The sequence below is a fragment of the Thunnus albacares genome, chromosome 3, assembly GCF_914725855.1.
Source record: "Thunnus albacares chromosome 3, fThuAlb1.1, whole genome shotgun sequence".
NCBI classification, from domain to species: Eukaryota; Metazoa; Chordata; class Actinopteri; order Scombriformes; family Scombridae; genus Thunnus; species Thunnus albacares.
The window spans coordinates 8,787,335-8,814,420 of NC_058108.1; the positions used below are offsets into that span (position 1 = coordinate 8,787,335).

A 27,086-nucleotide genomic window follows, 5' to 3' on the forward strand; every position below is an offset into this window, starting at 1 on the left:
GTGTGTGCACATGTGGAGCTATGAGCATGTGAGCTTGTCCAGCTATATGTGTGTGAGCAGCAGAGTGGAAAGGAAAACAAGGCCTGAATGTGGGCCAAGTCAACCACTCCACAAGCTCAAAGGCAGCAGTAATCCAGTGTTGACATGGTAATAGCCATGAGCTTAGTGTCAATTAGATAGAAACAATATGCTTACTCTACTGGAGTAAGTGGATAGTACCTTTTAAGTAGAGCAAGCCTAGCAATACTAGGTTTAAGCTGAAATTAAATAGCGCTGTGAATCTAAGATTTTCCCAGCCGATGTTGATGTCTGTTTCCCTTATTTCTTCATTCTAACACCATTTCTTTCAGCTTGTTTGTACCAATTCACACTGACAGTGACAACCATCAACACTGGATTTTACCACCATTTTGTGCTGGCATCATATTCTACTCTCAGAGGGTAGATGGCCTTATTATATTTCAGTCACTCAGAATGGGTTTCTGGGCCATGACAATCTCAAACCACGCAGGCCACCATCATTCAGCATTGGTGAAAGAGGCGAGATACAAAGGGTGAAACCATCTTTGACATTCCTGGAATGGCCCTGAAGCCATATGAGGGAGGTGGTGCATGCGTGTGTGTGTTTGTGTGTGTGTGTGTGTGTGTGTGTGTGTGTGTGTGTGTGTATACGTACAGCATGTGTGTGTGTTTGTGTAAATGGCTGCTTTGCTCCTCTGATAATGCCATGGTACCAGCTGAGGCCAGAGGGTATGAGGGGGAGAGTATCATGTGATTGGTTGATGCGTTAGGCCATCTTAAACGATAGCAAGAGTCCATTTACAGCAGTCGCCTACTGATGCTGCCCTAGAGGTGTACGAGGCACAAAGACACCTGCATGTAAACAAGACATGTGTTTAAAGGTGCAGTACATGCATGCAAACACAATTCACATGCACATTCTAGCCGCTTATCAGATAAAGTAAAGCAGTGCTACAAGCCCTCTTCCGATGATGTAGCTATCCATACACTGCTCCCTCTGTCCAACCATCTCATTTTTACCCATTTTCTGTGAGCTGCACTCTTGTTTCCATGAATACCAAAGCTCGACGCGTCTCCGAGTCAACGTATTGTTTGCTTAAATTGGAAGGTCAGTGGGGGGAAGCAGACTGATGTGGTGAACCACTTCAAAACCACTTTTCATCTTTTCCCTTCTTTCTTTTTTTATCAGCCCCTCCATCATTTTCATTCGCCATGCAGCTGGAGAAGGCCCTTTCATTCGGAAGGGAGAAGGAGAGCGAAAAGGGAGAGACGGCGAGAAAAAATGTCAACAGACATGTGCTTCTCTACCTACAGGAACTGATCATACCACAAACTTCCACCCGCACCCTCAGATCTGCCAGCAGTGTGCTCCTCTAGGCCCCCAGTACTAAGCTCCACACCATGGGGGATCGAGCCTTCTGCTCTGGTGCACCACGCTTGTGGAACAGCCTTCCTAACCATCTGAGGGCAGTACAGACCCTAGTCTCTTTAAAAAAAGGCCTAAAAACCTCTCTTTCAGGAAGGCTTTTTCATCTTAACTCTTATTACTGTTTTCTTTATGTTGTGTGTTCTAGGTTATTAATACCGTAGCACTTTGAGTTCCACCATGAATAAAAAGTATTATTTTAGATAGATAGATGGTGATGGTGTTGGGATGATTATATGTGAGCAGATCTTAATGACTTCTCTCCCTCTGACTCCTCTCTGCTTATTATCTGACCAAACAGCCTGCCGCCATCTACTGAGGCTATACCACTAAAAATCTTCCTTTCAAAGAGGAGAGTTGCACTTTGCCAGACAATAGGTGAAGGCTTCCCATGCTTGCCTTGAGAGCACAACTACAGCAGTTACGTGTGATCTTGTGAGGGTGATTTTTAAGCTTGGTGGTAAAGATGATTATGTTCCAGCCTAAGTGAGGCTGTATTTATCTGCAATCCAAAATGTGCAGCCAATTTTCTTCCAAACAGGCAAGGGGCGACTGCTGCACATGCACATAAGGTCCAGATCATGAAAGCCCTTGCAATTCAATTCTGCATTATCTACCATATTAAAGCTAATAATGTCTTAAGATAAAACACTCCTAGACCGGTGACTCAGGTCCTGTCCTGGCACACAGTGTTTCAAGCTGCAATTTTATTTCCAAGGCCTGAGTTTTAAAACAAGGTCACTTTTTCTTTTTATTCTCTTGAAAACTTGAGAAGCCAAAGTTCACTGCCAGTTCCTGTTCTCCTTTCTATTCTGAAATTATGGGGGCTTTCAGTGAGGTCACTGCGCTGCCATATGAATAATAGATTTTAATTGATTTAACCTGGTCCTGAAGTGGGCTAAAACGCAAGTCCTGTCACTTTCAGAGGGCAGCAAGAGGGGATCATGGTCCAGCACACATCTTTAAAAGCCCCTTGACGTGAGTCTGGGATGAAATATTTACGCTGTAGTGAGGAGTGACCTCCCGCTGCAAACCCACGTTGTGATCTCCAATTGATTTCTGACAAGACAATTGGGGCGAGACAAAATGCAAGCGGCACTGTCCAGCTAAACCTGTGAGTCTCCACAATGACAACACAGTGCACTGAGTGGACCTGGTGGAAATCAGGATGGTCATCAACCTTTAACTGTAAATGATTTTGGCTGAAATTAAACAGCTTCTTCCGAACTCTCAGAGGTTTCAAGTGTTTCGTGAGGACGAAGCTATTTCCTGCAAATTATTCATTAATGTAATAATATCAGTCAAGTGGACATTTAAATGCTGCTTGAAGCATCCTGCACGCTATGGAGGCAGATTAACTTCTACTGTATGAAGAAACAGAATGATGCTGAGAGAGGTTAATTATTAATATCTGCAAGTCGACAAAGCTGTAAAACAAAGGACCTTTTGAATAGTTGTTACATTAGGTTATTACTTAATGAACTTTGACTTTTTGATTTGTTGTACATATACTGCCTCACAGATGTAAATAACAAATCTCAGTAATTTGCTTTATCAAAGTTCTCTGTTGCTAGCTGATCCAACAGGCAGAGTTAAAATTATGTAGATTTATTCATAACATTAGCATGATAAATTGGGAACAAAATGAAGCAGCTACACTTGAATTATTAAGATTATGAAAAATTATAATGAATGCTTTGCTCTTGATGTGACTTGTTTTCCTGATAAACAAAGCCCTCTAATTACCATGGAAACATCTGGGGACTTTGGTAACCTTCATTAATCTAGCCCAATCCCACCATTCATCTCCCTGCAGAGTTTCACATTAGAAAGGATAAGTGCACCAGTGACACTGCATATAAATGCTTACCAGTTATCACACATTCTCTCCGGTTACTTTCTGGCATCTTCCCACACCTCAGGGACACACCCAATAAATGCCTTCTGCTGGTGCCACATCCTCCGATCTCATTGTCTCTGAGTGTTAATTGCGAGATAGTAAACACTGATTACAAGTCAATTAGTTGCTGCTTCATGCAGACGAAGAGACAAAGTTTCACTTTCTAAAAACAGGTGATGTAAGAAATTCAACAGATAAAGTTTGACATCTTTACTGAATTCTGTGCTTATTCCCAAAGGCGAGAGCACTTTGAGTTCATCTCAGACATGATAATAAACGTCACATTCAACCTGCCCTTGCACTGCATATATTCAAAGTCTTTTTTTTTTTTCCAGTACATATCCATCCAGGTCTTCCAAAACTATGGATTCTTCATCTTAGATCCAACACGTCAATACATCATATTTTGCAGATGGTCTTGGTGTGTAAGTACATTTCATCTTAATGTTTGTGTTCCTCAGGGGTCACTAAGAGTGTTTGTGTCTATGTTTGTCTGTGCCGGTTCTGCGGTTCATTCCTCGCATGGAGTGTGAGCCAAGGGTAGCGGTGTGTGGATAACCCCTATGACCGGGGCCCCAGGCTGACAGAAAACCTGGCTCAGACAGAGAGAAGAGAGCTGGGATATGAGAACAGATCAGACTGGGAGTGATGGAGGGCCCTGACCAGGTGTGTGTGTGTGTGTGTGTGTTTGTGTAAAGGAGGTGATGGAGGATTTAGGATAGGTAGTGTGGAGGGGATGGGGGGGTGGGAGAAGGTGCTGTCAGAGTTCTTTTAAAGTTTCAGCAATCATTTGTTTAGTCAGTGTGTGTTGTGCGCCATTGTGCATTGTGTTTATACATGAAGGTAGTTTGAGTGTATCTCTATGTGTGTGTGCACTGTGAGCGTGTGTGTGCTGCTCCCTCTCTGACCTGCAGGATGAGTAGGGGGGAGACTCCTGCTGATTAATGGGCCTGTCGGCTCTCCCATGGTGGCACGTTTCCAAACTAAATTTGGCCACTGCTGGCTAGCAGGGTCAGGTGCAGGCAATGGAGACATTAGGGAGGGCCTGCCTCACAGCAGCATCTCCTGAAGGCTGCTGGACCCCGGCACCAGGAAAACCTGGAATAGGCTAAGACAGGTCATCTCGCTGAGTTGTTAAAGGTAGTGTTTATAATGCAGGGCTGTCATTTATAAATGGCCTGTAAAGAACCTATAAAGTGCATTTTCGCTTAAAATAATATAAAATCATAGTCCAAAAGATATTAAGAGGCCCTGTGGATCTGTTAAAACTTCTCCAGAAATGTCTTTTGATAAGTGATCTCACTTTTGTCCAGAGTGAGTTTTGGTAGTTCAGTGCTTTGTCATTAAGGGAACCAGTTCTCTCAGGTGCTGTAGTTACAATTCCGAGTGAAAACTTTGCACAGATTTCAACAGATCATTTGAACAGAGATGGTCCATTTGTAAATTTCATGAAGCTTTCTGAGTGTACGCTTTTTCTGTATCACTTTCTTATAACAATGTCTTTAAAAAGGATTCATGCAGTGCAGTTCATAGACCAAATCAGTCATTCTATCCTGGAATCACAGCTCCATCATGGCAGAGTGGTTTGTGAGCCTCAGTGACCTCAGGAGCATTGTTGTTACCTTGCCTGTGGCCCCTCGAAAACACTTCTCAAGCCGGAGTCCCTGCTTTGCGAGGAGTGTTTGTGAATATACGGTAGCAGGGCGACCCCAACTGCGTTAAAAAGCAGACCTCCGCGTTGTAGGCTCATCATCGTCAAGATGAAGGGTATTGGTCTGCGTAATGGTCAGGGCTGGAGCAGACCTTTGCATCCAGGGGCAAATCAAAAGTGTTCATGGTATTGCAATTGCTATAAAATGACATTTTGTGCCATTTTATCACTAATTGATGCTGATGAAAGTGGCAGCACCGTTAAACTGTAGACATAACCAACAGCATCCCACTCAACACCACATCCATCCCCCACAGTGACATTTCCTCGTCCATCTCACGGTGCAATCAGCACTATCCATTATGTATTCGCTACTAGGTAACAAGTGCAACTTGACCAATTACAGACACAATGATAGACCCTGCAGCTCATTTTTCTCTGTGTTTTTGCCAGCGCTGTCATGGCGACCTCTACAACGGACGGACATCAAGACTGGTTGGCAGGTCACCCAAGGTGGGCAATGTGAGTACATAATTACAGCTTGGGAACATTTGCCCTTTGCAAATTGTATGAAATGCATAGTGGCTAATTGGGCCACTCTGGCATTTGTGGAGTTCACCAGGTCGTCTTTTATGTGACGGCCATTATCACTAAAGTGATAAGAGTGATAGGCCCACTCAGCTCCCTCTGGTTCTTTTGCTGTATCCATAGAAATAACTGTGACTGGGTCAAGTTAAGGAAGACATTACATAGTCAATTGTACAGGTCATAAAGTAAAGGTTTTTATGTCCAAAAATGCTAAAATGGTATTGTTTCAGTCAGACAAACATTTTCTGCAAAAGCATGGTAAACAGATAAAGCTGAAAAATCCTCAAACTTCTGATATTTCTGTTCATTTTCCGATGGTGGTATTTAGAGGTCAGAGTTCTCTGATGTTAAAAAGTGATTTTTTTTTCACACCACAGTGTACTTGCCTCTGCTGTAGAACAAAATTTCATTTGAATCGGTTCCCTCAGAAGAATGAAAGAGTCCTGATTCCTCAGAGTTTAATTAACTACATTAGACTGAGAGATAACGTGACTTTATGCAAGTGAAATGAAAAGAAAAAAATGAAAAAAAAACAACATACTAGCTTAAAAACCGGGTTGAAATTGGCTACTGTACCATGTGTACTGAAAACTGGCATTCATCTACCTTAAGTATTCATTACTAAAGAACCTTGGGTATTCACAGTGACAATAGCAAATCCTTTCATCTTCAAGAGCCCTCAACTTATTCCATCATGCAAAAAAAAGAAACCTATATTCAACTATTTTAAATCCCCCTCTCTGACAGCAAACTTCTGCTGTTCCACAGACACCTTCCAGTTCACAGTGAAGCAGGAATGTGCTAAATCCTCCTCAGGTGGGGGAGTCTGCCCGGCCATCGGCAAACTCCATTCTCATACAGACTGATAAATCTCTCCCCTTGTATCCACACCCCTACATTAAGTAAAGGTAGCGCCATCTGCTCCCTATTAATTCCCCAGCAGGCGACTTATCACCTCAACCCCTGTGACCCCGAGTGCCTCCTACATCCTCCCTGCTCCTCTCCTTCTCTCTCCTCTTCACTTCTCCCCTCTACTCCCTCATTCCTGAGCCCTATTCATCTCATCCTCTGCGTGTTTTATACACTACAGTTGAAGAGGTTTGTTGACATTTCATTTAACTACGCCTTAGAATATGGATTTATACACATACACGCACAAAAACACACATACGATAACCTTTTACTAACTGCTAAACTCACAAGCAATCCAACTCCCCCCCTATGTCCCTGTGGCGGGGGTTCAGTGGACAAGTCTGGTCCTCTAGGTCAATGGCAAATGAGAAGCAGAGCTTTAGGATTAGGGAGGAGATAGCTGAGGGTTCAGGAGCCTTTCTCTGGCTTTGATTAGCTCCCTTACTTGATTAAATGCCCATCGTCGAGGAAAAAAGATGAAAATTGGATGAGGGGAGAAGAAGAGAAGAGAGGGGAGAGACAGAGTCAAGGCCATTTGTTTTCTCAGCTGGGGCTAGTTCAAGTGGTCGTCTTTTGGAGCCCTCTGGCTCGGGTTCACACACACACACACATACACACACACACACATAAGCCTTTCATACAAGAACACACATACACACTCAGATTAATAAAAATGTCCTGGGGGAGAACAGCATAAGTCAGAAGGTTGGCTCTTGCGAGTCCACCGCACCTCACTCCCTTACTTTTCAGTCCCATCCCTCACTCACTTGTTTACCCCTCATTTCTCCCTCTCTTCCTCCCCTCTCTCCCCCACTGTAGTCTCTCCCAGTCTGGTCTGTCAGAGTAACCTGACTCTGGCGGCTTCTGACACGATCCAGACCGCTCGTAGCCCCTGCCCAACACTTTCACCACCAGAGCCAGACAGTAAAACAACCAGATTACTTCCACATGTTCCCCCCTCTTTCTCTCTCTTTCTCTCTCTCATACACACACACACACACACACACACTTTCTGTTGTTGGCAAGCATCCCCCACCGCCACCATAGCTGGGCTCAGGAACACAAGCCACACCAAAAACCCCAGAGCGGGGTAAACTGACCCAACCTGTGTAGGAAAAAGGTGGGAGGGTTGACCTGTGTCTAAGTACGTGTGTAGTTATGGTAGTTCAGATAAACAGTGACTGACTCAAGGAGAGGAGAGGAAACAAAGAGTTCACCTGCGTAACATATAACCAGTGTTTGGCAATTACAGTAATATTTAGTCAGTGACAATCATATAAGGAATTACAATTAGAATTTCTGCAATATACAATTACTAAACGCTATGTTACTTGGATAATTTGGGGTAAGCTTGTTCACTGTCTTACCGGGAGTTAGATAAAGATTTAATATCATGTAGTCTCTCTGCAGCCAGTGGTCAGACTGGTCCAGGCTGTGTTAGCATAGCATGGGAGCTAGAAATATAAGTTAGCCACTACCAAAAGAGGAGAAATGCACTTCCCGGTAGCTCCACAGTTGTCTTATTTACATGTTGTGTCTTCTTTATCAGCTAGCTTGCTAACGTTAGGCACTGGTAAAGCATTCATTCAGGAATCACAAGGATTTTGTTCAGAGTTGGAGGGTCTTTGAACCTCGAGGCTTCACTTTGACGGCTAGCTTACTAACGTTAAGCCAGCTGTTGATGGTCAGGAAATGCCTCCGAACTGTTGCCTGGCTGCTTGTTAAAACATAATGTCCTGTTTTCTATTTTTACATGTGTTAAATATAGAAGATGTGACATGTGGGTGCGATGCATTTAGAGTTGTTTAAAGGGCACTGTGCCGGAGTTGATAAACAAAAGTAACCTGACATACAAATGACTAGGCCTATAACGAGCCCTTATGCTGTTGAGTAATGAGTAAAATAATGTAATGACTTTTTTCCGAATAATAATAAGTAATGAGTAACACTGCTTATATAATTTATTCCAATTTCAACTGCTATCATAGTCGCTTCATTAGCTTTCATTGAAGCTTTTACAGTTTTTTCCTCAAACATTCAAACAAAATCCTTCAACATTCCTCTCATGTTTATGCTGCAAATACTCGAAATAATCACGACAAACAGTCAAGTCTACAGTATAAGAGTTTATCTTTACATTATGCACCACCTCCACATACCCTCTACAACAGTGCCTGATCTTCATAGAGTTATCTAAAGAGAGTTACAGTCCCCTTTTGACTTTGCACCTGCACAGCGTTCCCTCCCTCCTCCGTGCTTTGTTGGCAAGAGCCGTCTTGGTCATTCTGCATGCCCAGGCACATTATCAACTTGCAATTACACTCACATTCGCTGTTCTACTCGCCTAAATGAACCAGCTGGTGATACAGCAACACTGCATTACAAACACATTGACTACTTGCACATTCTTAAATAAGAGGTCTCCCTATCACAAATAACCCTAATATGAACTTAATGCGAAGTAATGAATCTGTTGGAGTTTCATTCCCGCATACTGGAAAGTTAATAAAACAATATTGCGATTGGTAGGGAAAGAGAACTCTGCGGACCAAGCTTTAGATTAGGCCCCTAATGGCTCTGAAGCCGGAGGCTAAATTGAAATGTAAAACCCAGAGCGAGACCCTAATTCACCCTTATCTGTGTGAGTGACGAGCCTGCCTCCCCCGACTGAGATTGGGGCCATCGAGTTGGATGAACCGCAATTTGCTTTGTTAGAGGTAGGTGTATATGCATGCGCGGCCCGGATCACAGTATGGAGATATAGAATGCGTGTTTGGAATGCATTGGAATAAATGAATGAGGTTCAAAGGCGCTCCCGCTTCTTTTTCTGTCTCTCTCTCTCTCTTTTTACACAGTCTTCAGTTTAAGTGAGGGTGTTGCACAGACTGTCTGGGTTACAATGCATATGAGAAAAGACACATACATACAGTATGACGATATATGCAAATAAAAACGTTGAATTTCTTCTCTAATTCGTAATTCTGAATGAATAATAGCGATCAAATACTGTCAAAGGAGTGTTTACCATATGTTATAAGACCTTCAGTGTCCTTTTATGCGTACATGTTGTAACACTTTGTGGATTGGTTGCGCTAAAACACACAAACACAACATCACTCCCCTCCTCCATTGCTCCTCTTATTCCCTCAGTCAACAGGCCACTCGTCCACCTGTTCCCATTATGTTACCTCGGTGATATCTCTCTCTCTCTCTCTCTCTCTCCTCTTCCTCCTCCCTCCCTTTCTAATACTCCTTCCTTCCTCCCCTCTCACCCTAATATCCTCCTTTTCCTTTATCTCTCCTCCTTTTACCACCACTGGTGCCTCCATCGCTGACCGTTCATTACCCTAATCAAATCCAGCAGCTGAACAACCGCTCACTGCCACTCCACGAGCTGTTATTTTTTTTAAATCCCTGGACTCATTTGCATATGCGTCCAGTTAATTAGTGTGGGGGCGCAGGTGCGTGGTGATAATCATTATTAAACATGACAGTCACCTGTGACCGCGCTGCCCTCCCCAACCCTACACACATACACACAAACAGACACACACACACACACACACACCACTCCTCCTCTGCTTCAACAGCCTCCTCTCCGCTTAAGCATCATGGATGGGTTTAGCCAGTGATGATGTCATTTCCTGTTTCTGTTTTAGTAGTCAGCATGTATTCCACACATGCATTCACTATTTGATCACATTTGCTCAGTAATGACTGCAGCTCAGCAGTTTTTGGGGCTGCTGTAAGCTGAGCAGGTTTTAGAGAAACAGACCTGTCTTCGAACTAATATCGTTTTCAGTGTCCTCTGGCAGGATGTTTAAAAGGAAAAGAAATTAAACGAAAGAAAGTCATTCCCCACCGAGACACAGAGAGAGAGAGTATGTGTGTGTTGGCCTGTTGACATCACTGGGAGCGCTTGTTCCCTTACTCCATTAGCCAGGCCAAGATTTTTCTGTTGGCGTGTGCCAGTGTCAGCAGCATGCATGACACTCTTGCGTGCACATTTACATTTTTACTTGTGTGTGTTTCCTTGTGTGTGGGTGTGTGTGTGTGTGTGTGTGAACATTGCTTGAACTACAGAGGCATGTGTATGTGTCTGAGTAATATAATATATGCTTGATGATAGGTTACACTGTGGAAAGTTGATGTGATAGAGTTGGACAGTTACAACAGACGAACAGTAGGCACCATTTTTATTCTCATGAGTGCAGCAGTTTTCCAAGAGGATGAATACAGGTTAAACAGTAGTTCTCGTTTATTTTCAGCTATTGTCATATTGGTGTATTACTGGGTGTTATTATTTGGTGCAATTACATAGTGAATACTTGTTTCTTTTACTTGTTTCAAATTCTAGTGCTGTTGCCGTAGATTCTTGCAAAATTAGATTATCCAGTGTAAAGCAAGGAAATCATGAATAACTCTCTCCTGCTATGGACTACTAAAATATTTAGGTGAATTTGTTTCTGCACAAGCAAACAAAGAAAAGCCATATTTAATCTTAACATTTCTATATAAAAGTTATAAAGTGATGCCCTGAATTCAACATGACAGGCCCCTGTAAACATGGTGGTGGTACTGTGTATGTGCTGGGTCAGTGTTTTTCTCTTAAATAGATCTGTACCACCCTCTGCTGTATGTTTGCTGAAAGTGCAGTAATTTTTTGTTGAAAGCGAAAACAGAGAATTTTTATTACCTATCTCACATAATCACACCAATCTCAATGTAATTATTTTGAATATCATTGATATAGGCACTATTTTACCCCCGTATATGAGGTGTGTCTAGTGTAGCCATCCTAACAAAAAATGTATGTATTAATGCTAGTTCAAGATGCTTGGAGTGTATACCAAACTTTCACTGAGTGTAAATCCCTGCTGCTCTGGAGGAAGAGGAAACCAAGTCTACAGTGTATTCATAATTCTACTAGAAGACATACATTTATCAAGATGTTTGTATGTATCAGTGGAAGAGCTCATATTCGTAAATGTAAAAGTACAAAAATAATGTCATACTAGCTTACATTAACCCCAGCAAAACCACTATTAAATACATACTGAGGTGAGTATTAGCGTCACTCAGGCCAAATAAAATGATTGTTGCAAATTTTAGATCTACATCTGACTTTGATTTGAGTCCAGTTAAAGTTTTTTTTTCATTGGTTATTACAGAAATGATCATTCATCAGTAGATCTATCATACTATGAGACATTTGTATCTGAACTCCATCATGTTAATTTTTGGAAAATACCTCAATCCTGCAGGGACTATAAGAGCTTTATATGCAAAGAAACTGTGCCAAATTTCTGGCCATTTAAAAATGATCATGTTGCTGTAGTGCCACCTACTGGTGATATGTCATAACAATTCGCAGGAGTGCTGGGAGATGATGTGTACACCTGTCATCTAAATTTGGTTTTGATGACAGGTTCCAAACTTAAGGGTTATGTTGAAGACACACTTAGAGGAATCTGGCAACCAATTATGGTAAAATGGTGTTTAAAATACATATATATGAAAATATATATGTATATAATATACACATATGTTAAAATACAAATCTAAATATCTTGGCCAATAATGTACTGTAAAATCAGCATTTAAATATTAGTTAGTCATCACTAAAACTAAAAGCCATTATGTCTGCTGTTTTAAATGAAAATAATTTAATACGTAGTTCATTTATAAATGACCCGTTTGCAAAGGGATCTATTGGAGGAGTTTCCCTGAAGACTTAATGAGCTAGATAAAAAAAAAAGAAGAAGATATACACAAAGCAAGGATTTTTTAATAACCTAGCAACCCAAAAGTTGTTGTTATTAATGGATGATCTACTATATAAAGCCTTATCAAATATTATTGACAATCAGAAAAGCCATTAGTTACAACATAAAATATATATTACTGAAAGTGGTTGGCATACATCTCCCCTGTTGGGCGCTGTGGCATTGTTAAATTGCATTACTTTTCAAATGTCTGATTTCTGCTGCTTTAGAAAAGGCAACTGTGCTTACTGTGCCATTTCCACTAGATGGCAGCAAGTTTATTTACCAGTACTGTGTCAGTGAACCCCTGTGGGGAGAGCCTGATCCCCCTCTGAACAGCCTCAGATAACAGATCCGGCTCAGCTGATGTCTCGCAGGAGTTGTAGTGCAAGTCACCTCAAGCCAACTTCTAATGCCAATAACAGTGTGACAACTTATATCCCTGCAAATCTGACTGTGACATTGTATTTATCAGGCGGTGTGTTAATGTAACAAATACAAGATCAGAAGACACACTTGCCAATAGAGGACAACAGCTGCGTGTATGTGCATGCAAGCTTATGTGTTTACATAATGGGAGTAAAAATGTGAACCATTTTGTTGGGTATATGGGCATTTCTTTGTATGCACATATAGTAGGAATATGCACCCATGCATGGTGATGGACGCATGGATGGATCCATTCATATACAGTATAATGTAGCCTTATTGAGAGTATAAGAGTAAAAAGCAAAGACATGGCAGCCATGAGTGTGTGTGAAAGTTGGACAGTTTAAAGACAGAGACACATTACAGAAGAGCTCTTGGGGGGACAGACTGAAGGTTTAGGCCCTTGTTAATTATTGAAGCGTTTGCTGTTGTGCTTTAGTCAGCAATGTGTCACATTACGCCCCTGCCCCACACACACATAAACACATAAATACCAACAATGATGACAAAATAGATGTCGGTCTTGCAAAATGTGTGCTGAGATATTCTCCAGCCGCTCGTAATCCTCAATATGTTCAGCAGGTTCAGCAGGTTAGATCATTCATAAGTGATGAATGAAGGTACTGTTGTTTAAAAGGTCAACTGTAAGTCAGTGAGAAACTTCACTTTACAATACACATTGTTCAGGAATTATTGATTATATCCGTTGGCTACTGTGTTTTGACTGGTTCTGTTACAAAAGAGATCAACAAGTGATTTTAGATGGTAAATGTACCAGCACAAGCAGATAGATTACAACAAAGACAGTGAAGTGAAAATTGGACATGGCATGCAGCCCAATACATTTCTCTTATACATTCACTGATAAAGACACAGTGTGTCTGCTCTTCACATGCTGTGTATAATTTTAAAATGTGTATCAACTGTCATATATCTCCTTATTGTCTCTGTAAAGGTAAAGGTTACTTTATTTTATTCTCCTGTTAACTGTTCAGTTGTCATGGACTAAATAATCTCCACGGTGCCTTGAGGTCTGTAAAAAAAACCTGACAACCAAAAATCTCACCTTTGAGTGTCTTTCTCTGTGGTCAATTTATGCATGCTGGTGCAGCATGTTCTTTGATCTTTTCCTAGCCCCGTTCACCGGGCCTGAGGCAGCTTTATTCAGGTGGAAAATGGAGGTTAGACCTAACTGGACAGAAGAAGAGAGCACAATGGGGGATGGGAACATGCTGTCTATAGTGGCTGATGTTGGTGATTCTTGGTAGAAGTAGGTCAAAGGTAGGTCAGCTTCCTCACTACGAAACAAGTTCATCCAGTTGGCATTATTAAGAGTTATGATCCCTGTTTGTGAGATATGGTGGAGAGGAGGTCAGTTCATCATCCTTGGGATTTGATTGGATACAGAACATGTATACATTCATCCTCAGACAGAGTGTTGTCACCGTGCCTGCTGTTGGATCCGATCATATGTTGTCCTGTAGGTTCCTCATCCATCACTTCTCTTAATGTAGACTCCGGGTCTCCACCAGCTGAAGCTAATTCCCATGTTGACAGTGGGATGTATGTTGTAAATCAAAAGGCTTTAACATAATTTCTCAGGACAGCAGGTTTGTGTTTGTGTGTGTGTCTGTGCACTATATGTCTCATATGCATCTGTCATTTCAGAGCGCTACAGGAAGGTCTGCTACTGTATTTATTGGTGTAGTCATGAAAACTGGCGAGGCTGTGTCATTCTCTAGGTGGCACTTAGTGCAATGAGTGAGTATTTTCAAGGCCGGATAGTAAATAGCAAAATACATGTGTCCTTATTTCCTTCTCTGTCTTTCTCGTTCTCTCCCTGAAACCTACTGTACATGTGCAATACTCTGGAAAACAAAAGAGAACTTTGTCTAAATCCATTTTATTGATCAGGTGGAGCGTGCATTGGCCCCAAGCCTTGAAATCAAATCCAGTTGTTTACTGTACATTCTTGATATTCATCACAGGATGTTATATCCAGTGTATATCTATCTCCAAAGCACAAAAATGCACATTCATCTAGTCACCAGGACATTCAACATTTTGCTTAAAACAGTGGCATATTTTCATTTTGTCCCCTAAAACGTACATTAAATCTATATTAAGTAATTTTATTGTGCAAGAGCCAAGATATAGATTACAGTCAAATATTGAAGATAACATCTATTACCTGTGATGATGGCTTTATCACAGACTATATGGTATCTGGTCGAACATATTTATATAACATAATCAAGCATTGTGAAACATTAGGTTGTCATATGTTCACTTAAAGAATTGTATTAATTATGCTTATTAGCTTTGTTGCAGGGAGTAAGATGAGAAGATTGATACCGCTCACATAAGGATGGTACTGACCTTCTCATCTAACTCTCTTAGCAAGAAATCACATAAGTATGTTTCCCAAAATGTCAATCTATTCCTTTAAGAATAGTTGAACATGACCTTTTCATAATGTTCTTTTTAAGAAGGACATTCATTAAAATGCTTGATATTTTAAAATTTAGTGGTCAGAAATATGTTCTGTATGAAGCTTTCTGTGTTACAAAAGAAAAAAAATAAAAAGCAAAACTTTTTCCCCACATTTTCTTCCATGAGTAAAGATAAAAGAAGAGTTTGTGAGCAAATGGAATAGACGACTCAGAAAACATATTCATATCTATATAGTGTGAAACTGATGGAGACAAAAACAGATTCCTTGTCTTCCCCTAGCTGACCTTGGTGGCAGCCTAGCTGCGACTCGAGGGCAGAAACCCAAATAACCCAGCCATGAAAACAAAAATCAATGCAGGAAGCAGATCTGTTGCCAGAAGGTAGTCCTCCAAGGTCAACAGCTCCGGCTGGCTGGCTATCACATTCAGCTTTCCACCCAGTCACACAGATGTAGACAAACAACAGACATGGAAAGAAAAATGCCAGCAACAATATTCATTCCATCTCAGATGGCTTGTTTCTAGAAAGAGTTGGTAAGAGGATGAATCCATTTTCTGCTCATGTTTGGACAAAAAGAATAAGCTTTTTGTTGTAGTGGTGTCACAACTGAACTATCCACTTCAGATACTAACTTAGTTTAAGAGCTGATTCTTAAACTGGCATTTGAAAGTCATAAAGTGTCTAAATTAAATGGTTACTCCTTATCCCTTATCATTCCTCATCACTCTAATAACACAGATTAACAGACCTTCCTCACTGCTATCATTTTGACTTGTCTACCCATCTGTAACTGATAACATCAATAGTGGCTGTGTTCTATTAACAGTAGATGTCTTAAGGTGTGTTCAGACAAAATGTGAGGTGAATTTGTGCCCTGTGTCACTAATGCGAGTTGGACCGCTGGACCATTTGTCTTTATTCGCCCCAAACAGCCAAAATATCAACTATATGTTGGCTGTATACTAGGACACACTGACCATATCCGTGGTGTGTTTGTGATCAGTTCAGCCTCTGACTGAACTCAGAACTCACCAGAAACTTATTCTGGTGAGTTCTTTCCCTCCAATCTCTCTTCTTTTTCAGGAAATGTGCATTTGCATCTTTGCATTGACTTATGTATGTAACTGAGCCACATCTTAAATTCACTTCACGTTCTGTCTGAACACACGGTCAGTCTCTGGTCATGGGTTACTGGCACAACTCAACAGAGCAGAGCCATTGTTAATGTTACTGATTACACCTGTGGATTTCCTTTTATGATGTGAAAATGTCCACTGTGAAAACTGACTCCTTAATAGTGCCCAAAACTGACTAAGCTCATTAGATGATCAGCTGGAAATGACAAAACATTGTGGACTTAGTCTCCAGCTAAGTCTCCAGCAGGATAAACTGCTAAAATTAGAGGAACTTACATGTAAAGTAAGAGGGGAAGAAGGGTCCTCTGTGGAGTTTTACATTCCAGTGAATAGCAAAGCATGAATAAGCATAGTACAGTACTGCATAGCCACACAGCAAGATCTCCAAAACCTTTTAACCTATTTTCAATGACCATTTACTTTAATAAAGGATTTCCTTATGTTGACACAGAGCAAAATTAAAATCTACTTTTGCTTCTGAGTGGTAAATGTGACGCTAGAGGGACCAAGCACAGCACACATAGAACTTCAAGGCTGGCATCAGTATGCCAACATTCATGACGCATAAATTACTCAAAGTTATGATGTGTCCTGTCAATGCTCAGTAAAGTAAAAGGGCCTGGTGGGCAGAGGATGGCATGTTGAAGCAGAATGACTCTTTGGCTCAGGTTGCATTACAATAATCTTGCCTCACCATTTTGCTTTATGCAGTCTGAAACAACTATCCCTTGAGCATTTTTATTGATGCTGGAACAGTAGGTTTTAATTGAATTGAACTGGCAGCAATTTGATATTCGTCAACCAAAGAAATCTTGCAGTTAAACAACACTGAGTTCTGCTTAAATCACCTGCGAGCTTAACCCACTGTTTCCATTAGCAATTAACTCAGCAGCTCACTTGTTCATCCTCTCAGACGAAACGTGTGGAAGACCCTTAAAAACATAATGAGAGAAAGCATCAGTCACTAATTATTTCAGTAATTATTGAAGATCAGTTTAAGGTCAGACAAGTAATTAATTGGGGTCAGGTTAAAGTAAAGTAAGGAGTCAGTGCAGGAGAGGTTAAGATAGGATTTAGATGATGGACAGAGCTTGTCTGGGAATAGGAAATAATGGATTTGTTTGAGCTAGAGTTTCAAGTAGCCTTCGGCACAAACATAAAGAAACCTTCACCAGAAGAGGATTTTCAATGGAATTTATTCTTATTTGCAAGCAAAATACATTATAGAAATCCTGTTTACTCTCCTGTCAGGTGTTTCTTGCCCTATAAATTGTTCAATTGTAATGATGTTTGCTGACATTTATAATGCCCCTACAACATGCATCCAATAATCCTGTACTGTAGCTTGCAGAACAGACTAAAAATTTTAGCTAGAAAATGGACAAGGAAGAGATAATAAAACCACATTATTTGAAATATCTTTGGAGTGGTTTAAATGACAGAATGAATTTAACTACAGTCATTTACATTATCTCTCACAAGGAAATTCCAATTTATGAGTCTGCTCCAATTTAGTTGTTTGACTTGTCAGATGTTCCTTATATAAGGTCAGAGTGGGAGAGTGAGTGAGCGTTAAACACACTGATGCAGCTCATGCTGCACTGGAGGGGTCACAGCTGTCAGAACAGAAGCTGAGAAGACATTTTTCTGCCGTCTTTGTCTCTTTTCAAACAGCTCATCTCTGAGAGGGGGAAATTAGGCATCTTTCTCTCTCCTTGTGTGTCTCAGGTGTTTGGATTGGTACAATAAGTTTCAGATTTACACATTGATGGCTATATTTACATCAGTAATGTACTGGTAATTTGCTGGGATCTTAATTATATGAATAGAATACTGGATCTACCTATCACCTGTTTGGGTTATTCAAGTGAAAGACCATCCTTTTTGAACATATAGCACCCGTCAAAAGTTTGGACACACTTTCTCATTCAAGAGAACGGGAAGGTGTGTCCAAACTTTTGACTGGCACAGTACAGTATGCAACCTCACTGGCAACATTTGCTGAATTCAAAAAGCTGATTTCTGCCTGTGAGGTGGACGACTCACTGAGGTCCATTGCACCATCATGCAGCACTTGAGCACTCAGCTCTTTTCAGCAAGCTCAGTCCCTTAATTACCATGCAAATGTCAAGACAGGCAGCTCTAAATATGCTTATCTACCAAGATCTTTGGAGGCTGCACAGGTGAGCTGACAATCAATCATGGGCCACATGGGATGGGCGCCTGTGTACCCGCCTGCCCTGTCATTCCCATAAACTACATTCTTACAGCAGTGAGTGGGTGGGGAGAGACATCAGTCCCTCAGTGACAATTTCTCTTACAGTGTGGATTTCTTGCTTTATATCAGCATGTTAGCTTGTCACTTGAAGGGCATTACATTTGCAATCAGGAGACAGCAAGCAGATATATGGTAATGGGCCAACATTAGCAGGAAAGTGCCAGCTCCTGTGCTGTGTAGTCTTTAAACATATTCCACTCTTAAATATACTTGCACAGTTGTTGACAATCTGTCAGTGTTGACTTTGTTCCAGGAGTTATTTTATGTTGGGTCTACCCACCTAAAAAAATCACCTGGAAATGCAAGGTGTATTGGAAATGGGTTTGTATGAGTACTTTTATTGTATTTTATTTTATTTTAGAGTAGATTTGTTCCATTCAGGAGAGGTACAGCTATATCAACAGTGTACTGGTAACAGGATCCCTATGGGGCCAATCTCATTGAGCAAGATTACTCTCTCCAATGCCAAAAACCATCTGACGGCCACAAGTTGAAATGAGTTAATTTAGTTTTAAGATGGGTAGAGATGACTTGAATGTGCAATAGACCAGTGTGATAGCAAGAGCACAGCACTTTTTAAGACCCATATCCACTGTGCAATAGCATCTTACACATCATCTATGTCTATGGGCCCTTACAATCTGGGCATCTGCCAGTTTATTATGTCATTTCATGCCATATTCTGATTGGCTAGTTTGTAGACATGGCTTGAGGCAGCAGCCATATTGGAAGAATTTTATCCCAAATTTCTGGAAATGTCCAAATTTTGATGCAGGCTGTCATTAAAAGCTCCAAATTGTTTGCTGGTGAGCGTGATCTAGCACCACCCCTTATTGGTGACCAAAGATTTCACCACTTTTCCCTCACAACTGCTAACTTTCATTAAAAATAGCCCAATAGTGCACATCGTAAAGAGGCCTTAAGTAATTTCCTGGCATTACCACCTAATTTCAAAAAGTATGGTTTTACACCAACTCTGATGCAGAAAGTAGACAGGAGTACAAGGAAACGCAGCATAAGGTTAAGAAATCAGTGGCGAAGGCTAAGGAAAAGGTGTACGGTGAGTTGTATGAGAGATTGGACAGTAAGGAAGGAGAAAAGGACTTGTACCAATTGGCTAGACAGAGGGACCGAGCTGGGAAAGATGTGCAGCAGGTTAGGGTGATGAAGGATAGAAAAAGAAATGTGTTGACTAGCTTGATGAGTGTGTTGAGAAGGTGGAAGGAGTACTGTGAGGGGCTGATGAATGAAGAAAATGAGAGGGAGGAGAGGGTTGGAGGAAGTGAGGGCAGATATAAACAGGACGAAGAGTAGAAAGGTGGTTGGTCCAGATGACTGTGGAGGCATGGAGATGTTTAGGAGAGATGGAAGTTCTTAACTAGATTGTTTAACACACTCTTGGAAAGTGAGAGGATGCTTGAGGAGTTGGAGAAGAAGTGTACTGTTACCGAATTTCGAGAATAAGGGTGATGTACAGAGCTGCACTAACTACCGAGGTGTAAAGTTGATCAGCTATAGCATGAAGTTATGGGAAAGAGTAGTGGAAGCTAAGGTTAAGAGGAGAGGTGACAATTAGTGAGCAGCAATATGGTTTCATGTCAGGAAAGAGCACTACAGATGCGATGTTTGCTTTGAGAATGTTGATAGAGAAGTATAGAGAAGGTCAGAAGGAGTTGCATTGTGTCTTTGTTGATCTAGAGAAAGCATACGACAGGGTGCTGAGAGAGGAGGCGTGGTATTATATGAAGAAGTCGGGAGTAGCAGAGAAGTATGTAAGAGTGGTGCAGGATATGTATAAGGGCAGTGTGACAGCGGTGAGGTGTGCAGTTGGAGTGACGGATGGGCTCAAGGTGAAAGTGGGATTACATCAAGGATCGGCTTTGAGCCCTTTCTTGTTTGCAATGGTGATGGACAGGTTGACGGACAAGATCAGGCAAAAGTCTGTAGTGAGAGTAGGGAGCAGGTTGAGAAGAGCCTGGAGAGGTGGAGGTATGCACTGCAGAGAAGAGGGATGAAAGTCAGAAGGAGCAAGACACAATACATGTGCGTAAATGGGAGGGAGGACAGCAGAATGGTGAGGATTCAAGGAGTAGAGGTGGTGGAGGTGGATGAATTTAAATACCTGGGGTCAACCAGGGTTGGAACAAAATTTGGCCCTGGCAATATTTGTCTGGACCAGCCCCATTTTTCTCCAACATACATACTTATGAGTTGAATAAAGCAATATCAGGGTCTTTCTAACATATAGGCTAAGTAATATATAGTTGACACCCTAACAACAGGTGTACTTACAGGGTTTCATAAAATAATGTAATAAATAAATAAATAAATTGCCAAGAAATAGCCTAGTGGAAAAGTTGGCACCCCAAGAAGTGCACACAGGATTTTATTTGCTTGACAATTGATATGGGCAACCCAACTCTCAGCACACTTATGCAACAATCTGTAACCTCTCAAATAAAACAAATATGACATAATCATATAGCCTATCATGAATGTAGTCTATAACAAAATACAATGCTGTCATCATGAAACAAAATGGCCAAAACTGAATTTTCACATTGGACAAAAGTTTTCCTATGATGATCTAGAAATGTTAGAGCTATTTACAGTCAATCATCCAACATTGTATTTGCAGCTGATCTGATACAATTCACACATCAGGCTTAACAGTCAGGATTTCATGCCACCAACAGTATTTAAACATTTATTCATTGGTTTTGTCAGGCTGTGACAAACAGCATGTTTGCACCCAATTGGAGTGGACCCAGAGTGACTAATCACCTGACATGATTTAAAAAAAAACAGCATGGCACAGCAGCCTTAAGCAGCGAATAAAGTAGAATAGAATAGCATGTCCTACCTTAGGCAGTGAGAGGATGTCTCATCAGTGCTCTCTTCTCTGCCATCCTGTTGATTATTCCATCGGTGTCAAAAGCAATGAGAATGTCTTTTTCTGTAGCCATAAGCATGAACGCTTCAAGATGTAGTGCTCCGTGATCTATTCTTGATGAATTTTAAAGTTGAAAAGCTGCACTCATATGCCACCTGTGTAACGGAGAGAGTCAGGTCTTGAGCTCCACTGTTTATGCTGTCACTACATGAGCTAACATTAGCAGTATCACCTGCTGGAGGTTGTCACGCATCTTTCACTCAACTTTGGCAGCAGTTTCCTCTTCTTGGGGGTAAAAACTGTTGATAAAAACAGCTGATAATAAGGGACAGAGTGAACTAAGCAGCCACGCATTTCTCCATTCTATATTTCTCTGTTTAGCATATTCAGGTTAGGCCAACCCATTGTTACTAACTTTGGAGCTAACCCCCTTCACTTTTCCAGAAGTTGGGGAAACAACAGACGAAACTTTTCTTGATCTTGAGAAGCTGCAGCATTTATTAACTGAAACACTGTAGTCTATACTGTACATTTACTGCAAGATTGACAACTTACTGCTAACCTTTTCCTCTGCTCTGCTCATATTCACCATCACTTTTCTGCTGCTCGCGCTCTCACTTAACCACTCACTCACTAAGCACACACATTACGCACTTAAAAGGAGTTACACGACCAAGAGTTTCCCAGGCAATGACACAGATGTTAACTCACGTTTCAGTATAGTGCTGCACAGACTCCCAAATGCAATTGATTCCCGAATGAATAGGTATATGGTGTTATTTTTGTCATTAAATTTTTTTTTTTTTTTTTTTTTTTGCCCTGGCTGCGGTCCTTGTTGTGCTATTATAGGGGAAACACTGTGGCGGACTGTTAATGTTATCACTGTGGCTAGACATGCTAACATTAACAGGATTTTGTGTGGAAGTGACATCTAGATTTTGAATAAATGTGTTAAACATTTTTCAGCATCAGCCACAAAATTCTTTTTCTTTTTGTCTCTGACCTTTTCTGCTCCACTTTTTTGCTTTTTGGGACCTTTATCCATTTATATTGGCTAGCAACTCCACTCTCTCTGTCTTGATCTGATTATTTCCCGCTTGACTTCTTACATTACATGGATGGACGCATCCACTTGAAAGGGTGGTGGGAGAACAACAGTAGCATTTTCTGTACCTGCCTAAAGTATAGGTAGCCTATTGACAATTGGGACCATGTAACCCCCAGTCAGATGGGATGATCCAACATTAAGTGGGCCACAGCCGGCAGGTTGAATTTTTTTTCCCGCAATTATTTTTCCCCACATTGCTGGTGGCTTTGTGGCCAACTAAATGGACCGGCCCATGTTCAAAGTAACAGGGAGTGTGGAAGAGAGGTGAAGAAGAGAGAGCAGGCAGGGTAGAGTGGGTGGAGAAGAGTGTCAGAAGTGATCTGCGACAGGAGGGTACCGACAAGAGTGAAAGGGAAGGTTTACAAGAGGTTAGTGAGACCAGCTATGTTGTATGGTTTGGAAGTGGTGGCACTGACGAAAAGACAGTAGACAGAGCTGGAGGTGGCACAGTTGAAGATACTAAGATTTTCATTGGGAGTGACGAGGATGGACAGGATAAGGAATGAGTAGATTAGAGGGACAGCTCAGGTTGGACAGTTTGGAGACAAAGCGACAGGTGAGATGGAGATGGTTTAGACGGAGGAGAGATACTGGTTATACTGGGATAAGGATGCTGAAAATGGAGCTGACAGGCAAGAGGAAAAGAGCAAGGCTGAAGAGGGGGTTTATGGATATGGTGAGGGAAGACATGCAGGTGGTTGTCACGACAGAGGAAGATGCAGAGGACAGGAAGAGATAGAAATGGCGACCCCTAACTGGAACAGTCGAAAGAAGAAGATGGTTTTACACGTACTTCTAATAGTTTTTGCACATAAAATGTTTCTTTACTCATTGTTCTTTTCTACACTCAGAATATGCTTAATTCGCTGCTTCTTCACAGCTGCTTTGTGAGTCTGAATGCTTTATGAGATACTCAGTAAATGCTTTATAAACAGTAATGTACAGTGATTATATTGTCAATATTGTATTTGATGTTTATATTGTAATAACTGAGTTATAATAATATGTTCGTTCGATCCTCTCCAAACTTCACAATATGGTCTCATGGCTGTATTGGCAGGTACAAACTCATCTCTCTCCCATTATATTTGCTGAAAAGATATATATTTTTTGTTTTATTGCGCTCTGACATTCTGTTCTGTTCTTCCGTTATTGTGGATATGCTAATGGTACGCCCACATCTATACTTTTTTGCAACACATGTAGCTAATTTGTCAGCTAGAACTTCCGAAACTGCCTTTGTTATCTCCTAGTGAGCTAACGAGCTGATGGGAAACAACTGTGTAGGCAGGTAGCAGGTCACATGGGCACTGAGGTGATATGGAGGGGTGAAAGATGCACTGAGGGCTCCTAGTGGGCAGGTGTGGCACAAGATTCAGAGGCAGAGATTGAGACACACGAAGATTGCATTCTGAACACCAAGCTCCAATAATTTCAATGTGACAAGGTTTATTGCATCTTTTTCTGTTTTATTACAAGGAGCAAGTTCAGATCCTGTTTAAAAAAAATCTGCATCTGTTATATTTGTGCATTAAATGTTGCATTTTAACAGCAAAACTGCTTTAGGTAGTGTAGGTATTTGTCTTGAATGCTGTAATGCTGTATGACCATGCAGTATGTGATGTGTTAACAGACGATATGATGCAAAGGTCAGATTCTTTGTCAGCGACTAAGGTCACATCCCTTGAGAGATGTTTTCCAACTAGACAGAATGAACAATACCTCTTCAGGGGCATGCAATCGTGACTCAGCGCTGTGTATGGATGTTGGCTTTGCTGCATGTAAATGTGAATGCCTCTGTCACCCTGACTGACATTCTGATTCAGCAAGACCTCCGCACTGTGTGTGGGATGATGCATTCAAATCCACGCATAAGAATCACAGATAAGTTTTCCTTTTGCTTTTACTCCGTGAGTGTGCAGGTAAAAGTGCTTTTTCTTCACACATATTTTACTACAGGCACATTTCTACATAAATGAATAGACTCATTCAGGGACTAAGTGCGGTGTGTTGAATACTGATTGGATCAACCTTTCAGTTAAAAGGATGGCTGATTGTGTCAACCTTTCAGGTAAAATGGCACAAATTTTGAATGATTGGGCTGGATTGAAATAATACAGTGACAAGTGGGATATTTCTATTACAGCTGGTCTTTGGTAGTGTATCCTATTCAAAATCAAGAATATTTGAAAAGAAGCAGATGAAATGCAGTTATTTGAGTGTTTTTCAGTCTCCTGTAGCTGTAAAATTGTACATTAATGTACATAATTTGAGCTAAGTAGAGATATGCCACTACTCATCTGCCTTGAACTCCCCCTGGACATAAAGAAGCTATATATAAATTGTAGCTGAAGCACACTGTCTGTCTGTTTGAATGGATGTGCCGGGAGACTCACAGAGGGTTAACCGACCTGACTGCTGGACTATGATTCACACTCTGCTGGGTTAAGGTCCCACACGCAACAGAGCAGAACTGTCCTCAGGGCTGGAGACGCCAGCAATGCCCAGATTGTGTATGTGTGTGTGTGCGCTTGAACATTTGTGTGGATGTTTGTCTCTTAAAACATTTGCATGTGTCACATTTGTTATGTTAAAGTGTCTTCGATGGGATACTCTATCCATTATTTTTTTTTCAAGATATGAGGCAATCATGCTACACCCACACACCAAACACAGAAATTCTCACTGTGAACCAGTAAAGCAAGGATGTAGCTTTATTCTTTTCTGATTAGCACACAATATAGTTCTCCCTGGAGTGATGAGCTCATGTGATTTACCTGTACATAGACCTGCTTTCAGAAGCAGCCTCTAAAATCCTTGCTCCTCAGTACTTACAGGCTGGTTATAACGTATTGAACGTACATGGAAAAACCTCCTGGGAGACACACGGAGACAATGGCTTTTCATCTGAATTGTCTGACTTCCACTTTATTTTTCTTTGGTGATCCATGAATACACTGTTGCTCCGCACTAGGAGAGAAGCTGGAGAGAGAATCACAGATAGGGAGAGCAAATGATAAACGCTCTTGGAATGAAAGTCCTAAATATTGTAGAAAAAGAGCAGAAATGGTTGAAAAAGACAAACAAAACACTCATGATCGAAAACTGCAAGAGGGAATAAAAGATGAACAGAACAGCAAAAAAGAGGAGAGGAAACAGACAGAGAATGAGAGGGATGAGAGAAGAGGAAAGGGAGGAGTAATGGTAATTTATGGCTGCCATGCGGCCCAGATATCCATTAGGAGAGCCATAACGAATGGTTGGTCCCTGGAAGTGACACTTGGCTGGAGCCGGGGCTGATTGAGCTGTGATCAACCCAGCAGACTGCTGCTGCCAGCAATGCAACACTAACCTTAGCAGATGACATCTAAACGCCACCGTAAATTCACGCCCATGGTAAGTGTGGCCCTGCTCCACACCTTTCTTTCTCTGTCTCTCAGTCCTCTTTAGTGATTCCCTGTCATGTGTTAAGTTTTCGCACTGATTGTATGTCTGTCTGCACCTGCTCCAGTATTGCTGTTTTTGCCTTCATCTGTATGGATTAGTGTGTCTGTCTCCATTTAAGTGTACACCATCAGTCATACACTTAGCCTGGCCTAGGGAGTGGTCCTCCACTACCACCCCTCTGTTTCTTCCTCCCTCAGGTGCTGATACTGAAGGTTGCTATCTTTTCTTCCTCTTTCCCTATCTTTCCTTTCCTGACTGTACATGATACCCAAGGTCAGGTTCCCTCTACTACATCCACATCACTCATTCAGCACTGCTATAATTATCACCCTGCACAGCAGCTGCTAAGCTCTATTTACACTTGTTCTCTGTCTGGTTGCAAGTTCAATAACCCCATAACATATTATCATATTATACAATAGTCTAGTCGTGTTTCACTCATGTGTTGTGTGTTCTATGTTAAGTAATATCACTAGGACTATTTAAAATTTTAAAAAGCCTGGGAGAAAAAAACACTAACACCACTCTGTGGTATTTCCCCACTGCATTGGATACTATCAGAGATTACAGTAAGCAGATTACAGCTAGCATCTCTGTCTGCAAGTTTACACTCCAGCAACCCCAGCCAACTTGTCATCATCCTCAAAAGGTTTTCTCTTGTTTAAGTCATAGTTATTGTTTAAAACATAAACAATAAAGCATCTAACCACTGTGTTGCTTTTTTCTTGCTAGAAACGTTTGAATCGAAACTTATTTTAATGCCGAAACTAACGTAAATATTGCATTTTTCCACAGAGAAAACGTGGACGCAGGCAAATAGAAAAAAATAGTTTTAAAAAAACGTCGACATCTCACAATTTTATGCCATTATTGTGAGAGTAAAACATTTTACACTTTGGACTAATGTACATATTTCTATGTGAGCCTGGGTTGAATATTCACAACCTGTTGCTACAACTTGAAAACGTGAAAACAATAGAACTTCATTTATCAGAAAAAGAGTAGTGGAAGACATGAAATGTTGATTTTATACATGGCACATTGAAATAACAGTAGCCCTTTGACTTTGGCACACCTT

At 41.1% G+C, this 27,086-nt stretch overlaps 1 long non-coding RNA gene across 2 annotated transcripts in view; it reads right to left on the reverse strand.

Annotated features, from left to right (window-relative positions):
* The window catches only part of LOC122979044, a 36,068-nt gene extending 14,333 nt beyond the window's left edge, over positions 1-21,735 (reverse strand). Inside the window, exons 1-2 of one of the 2 annotated variants that reach the window (XR_006402786.1) lie at positions 4,256-5,077; positions 3,318-3,424 (exon numbers count right to left, since the gene is read on the reverse strand). This is a non-coding gene — a long non-coding RNA (uncharacterized LOC122979044). Of the gene's footprint in view, positions 1-3,317; positions 3,425-4,255; positions 5,078-21,423 lie in introns of those variants that run through there. The other variant, XR_006402787.1, reaches the window with a different exon arrangement.
* Positions 21,736-27,086: the final 5,351 nt, after the last annotated feature.